This window comes from Arachis hypogaea, chromosome 5 (genome assembly GCF_003086295.3).
Source record: "Arachis hypogaea cultivar Tifrunner chromosome 5, arahy.Tifrunner.gnm2.J5K5, whole genome shotgun sequence".
NCBI classification, from domain to species: domain Eukaryota; kingdom Viridiplantae; phylum Streptophyta; class Magnoliopsida; order Fabales; family Fabaceae; genus Arachis; species Arachis hypogaea.
This window is the reverse complement of record NC_092040.1, coordinates 85,716,246-85,723,338: the sequence shown is the minus strand read 5'-3', so window position 1 is coordinate 85,723,338 and position 7,093 is coordinate 85,716,246. Positions and strand designations below refer to the sequence as shown.

Here is a 7,093-nt window from a genome sequence, read left to right as displayed (position 1 = left end):
AAACCATGCATTGAGCAATTTGCTAGTGGTTGATAATCCTTTCATCTTTGATGACAGTTACAAGCATGCCTTTGAAAGTTTGAAAAAGAAACTCACTATAGCACCAATCATCACACCCCCTGAATGGGGACTTTCTTTTGAACTTATGTGTGATGCAAGTGATGTTACAATTGGTGCTGTATTGGGCCAAAAGAAAGACAAGATGCACCATGTCATATATTATGCAAGCAAGGTGTTAAATGAGGCAGAAAAGAATTATACCACCACAGAGAAAAAACTTTTGGCTATTGTGTGTGTATTTGACAAATTTAGACAATACTTGATTGGTTGAAAAGTTGTAGTCTATACTGATCATGCTGCTCTCAAGTATCTCATGTTTAAACAGGATTCCAAGCCAAGGCTTATTAGGTGGGTGCTGCTATTACAAGAATTTGACATTGAGGTGAAGGACAGGAAAGGAAGCGAGAACCAAGTAGCAGACCATTTGTCAAGATTACCACAAGAGGCCAACCAAGATACACCACAACTAGTGAATTAAAAGTTCCCAGATGAACATCTTTTCCAGATACAGCAAGCACCTTGGTTTCCTGATATTGCAAACTACAACGTTGGTAGAAAGATTCCTCAAGAGTTTACCAAGCAACAAGTGAAGAAGTTGTGTAATGAAGCCACGAAATCCTTGTGGGACGAGCCATTCTTGTTCAAAAGATGTCCAGATGGGATGATTAGAAGGTGTATCCCTGAAAATGAGATGAGAGACATATTATGGCATTGCGATGGTTCAGCTTATGGTGGACATTTTGGGCCAGAAAAAACAGCAATTAAAGTGCTTCAAAGTGGATTTTATTAGCCAACTATATTCAAAGATGCCAGTGAGTTTGTGTACCAATGTAATGAATGTCAAAGAGCTGGAGGGTTAACAAAGAGGAATGAATTGCCTCATAACTTTATTTTGGAAGTGGAACTGTTTGATCTCTCTAGTATGGATTTCCCTTTTCCCCCATCCTATTCCTTCTAATACATTCTGATAGCAGTGGAATATGTATCCAAGTGGGTAGAGGCTATCGCAACAACTACCTGTGATGCACCAATTGTTCTTCAGTTCCTTAAAAGAAAAATCTTCACCAGATATGGGGTGCCTAAAGGCCTTATCAGTGATGGTGGCAGCCATTTCTGTAACAAACAAATGGAAAAAATTCTCCACAAATATGGAGTAATTCACAAAGTGGCCACATCATATCACCCTCAAACTAATGGCCAAACTGAATTGGCTAACAGGGAGCTAAAAAGAATCTTGGAGAAAACAGTTGGGGTCACAAGGAAAGACTGGACAAGAAAATTGGATGATGCCCTGTGGGCGTATAGAACCACATTCAAAACCCCAATTGGAAAGTCACCCTTTCAGCTAATCTATGGAAAATCATGTCACCTTCCTGTGGAGGTAGAACATAAAGCTTACTGGGCCACTAAGCTCCTTAATCTTGACTCTCAAGCAGCAGGACAGAAAAGGCTATTGCAACTGAATGAGCTGGATGAATTTAGACTGGAGGCTTATGGAAATGCAAAGATATACAAGGAAGGAGCTAAAAAGTGGCATGACAAGAAAACCTTAAAAAGGGAGTTCAAACCAGGACAACAAGTACTCTTATATAACTCCAGGCTCAAGGTTTTTCCTGGCAAACTCAACCAAATGAACTGGTCCTTATCTGGTGACCAAGGTTTCTCCATATGGGAGCCTTGAACTTCTGAATGAAGCTACAAAAGACACATTCATAGCAAATGGTCACAGAGCCAAGTATTACCTGGGAGGATCTTGGAACAAAGAAGAGAGCATTCAAGAGCTGGGATGAACAAGGATGAAGGACGTCAAGCTAATGACGATAAACAAGCGCTTGTTGGGAGGCAACCCAACCGGAGGTAGTTTTTTTATAGCTATTTCAATAAAAATTGAAGAGTTCCCTTGTATTGCAAGGAATTAAGTTTGGTGTTGTACACCAAAGAAGTATAAAAAGGGTGAATGTTTGATTTTAAGTTTGGTGTCCCACCAAGATTTGATGGAAAGACATTATAACCCTTTGAAGAACATCAGGAGCCATAAATTCCAAAGCAATCAGGGAAATTTCTTGACAGTTGCTTGAATTTTTTTTGGTTTTCTTAATAAAATCACAAGGTTTCATGCATACGGTTAATCTCACTATGGACAGTAGCAAGGGACTAAGTTTGGTGTTCCTACACCAAAGTAAGTTCAAAAACCTACAACAGTTCATACATGCTAACCATTCTCTTAAGTGCTTGGGGAACAAGCAACTTCCAATGATTATGCAGGGAAGCATTCGACCTCATGATGTCAAAAGGAAAGTGATGAGCAGATAATTTATACGCTTTTTGGCATTGTTTTTAGATAGTTTTTAGTAGGATCTAGCTACTTTTGAGGATGTTTTTATTCGTTTTTATGCAAAATTCACATTTCTGGACTTTACTATGAGTTTGTGTGTTTTTCTGTGATTTCAGGTATTTTCTGGCTAAAATTGAGGGACCTGAGCAAAAATCTGATTCAGGCTGACAAAGGACTGCTAATGCTGTTGGATTCTGACCTCCCTGCACTCGAAATGGATTTTCTGGAGATATAGAACCCTAAATGGCGCGCTCTCAACGGCTTTGGAAAGTAGACATCCAGAGCTTTCCAGCAATATATAATAGTCCATACTTTGTTTGCGTTTAGACGACGCAAAATAGTGTTCAACGCCAGTCCCATGCTGCATTCTAGAGTAAAACGCCAGAAACACGTCACAAAGCAGAGTTAAACGCCAAAAACACGTTACAACTTGGCGTTTAACCCCAAGAGAAGCCTCTGCACGTGTAAAGCTCAAGCTCAGCCCAAGCACACACCAAAGGGGGCCCCGGAAGTGGATTTCTGCACTTAGACCTATTTTTGTAAACCCTAGTAACTAGTTTAGTATAAATAGGACTTTTTACTATTGTATTTTCATCTTTGGACGCCTAGTCCTTAGACCAGGGTCTTTTTCCCTATTGTTTGAATTCATATCATATTTTGGGGGCTGGCCATTCGGCCATGCCTGGACCATCACTTATGTATTTTCAACGGTGGAGTTTCTACACACCATAGATTAAGGGTGTGGAGCTCTGCTGTACCTCGAGTTTTAATGCAATTACTACTATTTTCTATTCAATTCAGCTTATTCTTATTCTAAGATATTCGTTGCACTTCAACATGATGAATGTGATGATCCGTGACACTCATCATCATTCTCACCTATGAACGCGTGACTGACAACCACTTCCGTTCTACCTTAGAACGAGCGAGTATCTCTTGGATTCCTTAATCAGGATCCTCGTGGTATAAGCTAGAACTATTTGGCGGCCATTCTTGAGAATCCAGAAAGTCTAAACCTTGTCTGTGGTATTCCGAGTAGGATTCAAGGATTGAATGACTGTGACGAGTTTCAAACTCGCGATTGTTGGGCGTGGTGACAGACGCAAAAAAATCAATAGATTCTATTCCGACATGATCGAGAACCGACAGATGATTAGTCGTGCTGTGACAGGAGCATTTAGACCATTTTCACTGAGAGGATGGGAAGTAGCCATTGACAACGGTGATGCCCTGCATACAGCTTGCCATTGAAAGGAGTAAGAAGGATTGGATGAAAGCAGCAGGAAAGCAGAGACTCAGAAGGAACACAGCATCTCCATACACTTATCTGAAATTCCTACCAATGATTTACATAAGTATCTCTATCTTATCCTATGTTTTATTTATTATTAATTTCGGAACCTTTATAATCATTTGAATCTGCCTAACTGAGATTTACAAGATGACCATAGCTTGCTTCATACCAACAATCTCCGTGGGATCGACCCTTACTCACGTAAGGTTTATTACTTGGATGACCAAGTGCACTTGCTGGTTAGTTGTGCGAAGTTGTGACAAAGTGTGATTCACGTTTGAGAGCGCTACCAAGTTTTTGGTGCCATTGTTGATGATCACAATTTCGTGCACCAAGTATTTGGCGCCATTGTTGGGGATTGTTTGAGTTTGGACAACTGACGGTTCATCTTGTTGCTCAGATTAGGTAATTTTCTTTTCAAAAAGTTTTCAAAAATCTTTCAAAAAAAATTTTTTTCTTTGTTTTCGTTTTTCCAAAAAGTAATTTTCGAAAAAAATCCAAAAAAATCATAAAATAAAAAAGAATTGTGTTTCTTGTTTGAGTCTTGAGTTAATTTTTATGTTTGGTGTCAATTGCATGTTTTTAAAATTTATGCATTTTTTTTCGAAAAATTCATGCATTGCATTCTTCATGATCTTCAAGTTGTTCTTGACAAGTCTTCTTGTTTGATCTTTAAATTTTCTTGTTTTGTGTTTTTTGTTGTTTGTCATATGCATTTTTGCATTCATAGTGTCTAAGCATGAAAAATTGCTAAGTTTGGTGTCTTGCATTTTTTTTTTCTTGAAAATTTTGCAAAAATAAGTCTTGATGTTCATCTTGATCTTCAAAGTGTTCTTGGTGTTCATCTTGACATTTATAGTGTTCTTGCATGCATCATTGGTTTTGATCCAAAATTTTCATGTTTTGGGTCATTTTTGTGTTTTCCTCTCTCATCATTAAAAATTTAAAAATAAAAAAAATATATTTTTCTTATTTTGCTCATAATTTTCGAAAATTTGAGTTGACTTAGTCAAAATTTTTTAAAACTTAGCTATTTCTTATAAGTCAAGTCAAATTTTCAATTTTAAAAATCTTATCTTTTCAAAATCTTTTTCAAAAATCAAATCTTTTTCATTTTCTATTATTTTCAAAAATTTTTAAAAATTTATTTTCAAAATCTTTTTCTTATCTTTATTTCAAAATTTCGAAAACTTTACTAACAATTAATGTGATTGATTCAAAAATTTGAAGTTTGTTACTTTCTTGTTAAGAAAGGTTTAATATTTAAATTCTAGAGTCATATCTTTTAGTTTCTTGTTAGTCAAGTAATCAATTTTAATTTTAAAAATTAAATCTTTTCCAAAATATCTTTTTCAATCATATCTTTTCAAAATATCTTTTTCAAATCATATCTTTTTCAAAATCAATATCAAAATCTTTTCTAACTTATTATCTTTTCAAAATTGATTTTCAAATTTTTTCAACTAACTAATTAATTTTTTGTTTATTTCTTATCTTTTTCAAAACCACGTAACTAATTTTATCTCTCTAATTTTTCGAAAATTACCTCCCTCTTTTTCAAAATTCTTTTAATTAACTAATTTTTTCAAATTTTAATTTTAATTTTATTTATTCTCTCTAATTTTCAAAAATCATTAACCCTTTTTCAAAATTTATTTTCGAATTTCTCCCTCTCTCATCTTCTTTTATTTATTTATTTAATTACTATCACTCTTCTCTTCATCTTAAAATTCGAACCCCCTATTCCTCTTTGAGTTCGAATTTTCTTCTTTTCCTTCTTCTATTCTTTTCTTCTTCTACTAATATAAAGGAATCTCTCTACTGTGGTAAAGAGGATCCCTATAATTATTTTCTATTCCCTTCTTTTTCATATGAGCAGGAGCAAGGACAAGAATATTCTTGTTGAAGCAGATCCTGAACCTAAAAGGACTCTGAATAGGAAACTAAGAGAAGCTAAATTACAACAATCCAGAAACAACCTTGCAAAAACTTTCGAAAAGAAAGAGGAGATGGCAACCGAAAATAATAATGCAAGAAGGATGCTTGGTGATTATACTACACCTACTTCCAAATTTGATGGAAGAAGCATCTCAATCCCTGTCATTGGAGCAAACAATTATGAGTTGAAGCCTTAACTAGTTGCTCTAATGCAACAGAACTGCAAGTTTCATGGACTTCCATCAGAAGATCCCTATCAGTTTTTAACTGAGTTCTTGCAGATCTGTGAGGCTGTTAAGACTAATGGAGTAGATCCTGAAGTCTACAGGCTCATGCTTTTCCCTTTTGCTGTAAGAGACAGAGCTAGAACATGGTTGGACTCACAACCTAAAGATAGCCTGGACTCCTGGGATAAGCTGGTCATGGCCTTCTTGGCTAAGTTCTTTCCACCTCAAAAGTTGAGCAAGCTTAGAGTGGATGTTCAAACCTTCAAACAAAAAGATGGTGAATCCCTCTATGAAGCTTGGGAAAGATATAAGCGGATGACCAAAAGATGTCCTTCTGACATGCTTTCAGAGTGGACCATTTTAGATATATTCTATTATGGTCTATCTGAGTTCTCTAAGATGTCACTGGACCATTCTGCTGGTGGATCCATTCACCTAAAGAAAATGCTTACAGAAGCTCAAGAACTCATTGACATGGTTGCAAATAACCAATTCATGTACACTTCTGAGAGGAATTCTGTGAGTAATGGGACGCCTCAGAAGAGGGGAGTTCTTGAAATTGATGCTCTGAATGCCATATTGGCTCAGAACAAAATGTTGACTCAGCAAGTCAACATGATTTCTCAAAGTCTGAATGGATGGCAAAATGCATCCAACAGTACTAAAGAGGCATCTTCTGAAGAAGAAGCTTATGATCCTGAGAACCCTGCAATGGCAGAGGTAAATTACATGGGTGAACCTTATGGAAACACCTATAATTCCTCATGGAGAAATCATCCAAATTTCTCATGGAAGGATCAACAAAAGCCTCATCAAGGCTTTAATAATGGTGGAAGAAACCGGCTTAGCAATAGCAAGCCTTTTCCATCATATTCTCAGAAACAAACAGAGAATTCTGAGCAGAGCTCCTCTAGCTTAGCAAACATAGTCTCTGATCTGTCTAATGCCATTTTAAGTTTCATGAGTGAAACAAGGTCATCCATCAGAAATTTGGAGGCACAAGTGGGCCAGCTGAGTAAAAAAATCACTGAAACTCCTCCTAGTACTCTCCCAAGCAATACTGAAGAGAATCCAAAAAGAGAGTGCAAGCCCATTGACATAATCAAAATGGCCGAACCTAGAGAGGAAGGGGAGGATGTGAATCCCAATGAGGAAGACCTCATGGGACATCTCCCAGACAATAAGGAGTTCCCTATTGAGGACCTAGAGGAATCTGAGGCTCATCTAGAGACCATAGAG

At 36.8% G+C, this 7,093-nt stretch overlaps 1 non-coding gene across 1 annotated transcript; it reads right to left on the bottom strand.

Moving 5' to 3' along the window:
• Nucleotides 1-6,091: 6,091 nt before the first annotated feature.
• LOC112804737 (small nucleolar RNA R71) lies at nucleotides 6,092-6,199 on the bottom strand. The gene has a single exon (XR_003203353.1). It is a non-coding gene; the product is annotated as a small nucleolar RNA R71 (small nucleolar RNA).
• Between the last annotated feature and the right edge of the window lie 894 nt (nucleotides 6,200-7,093).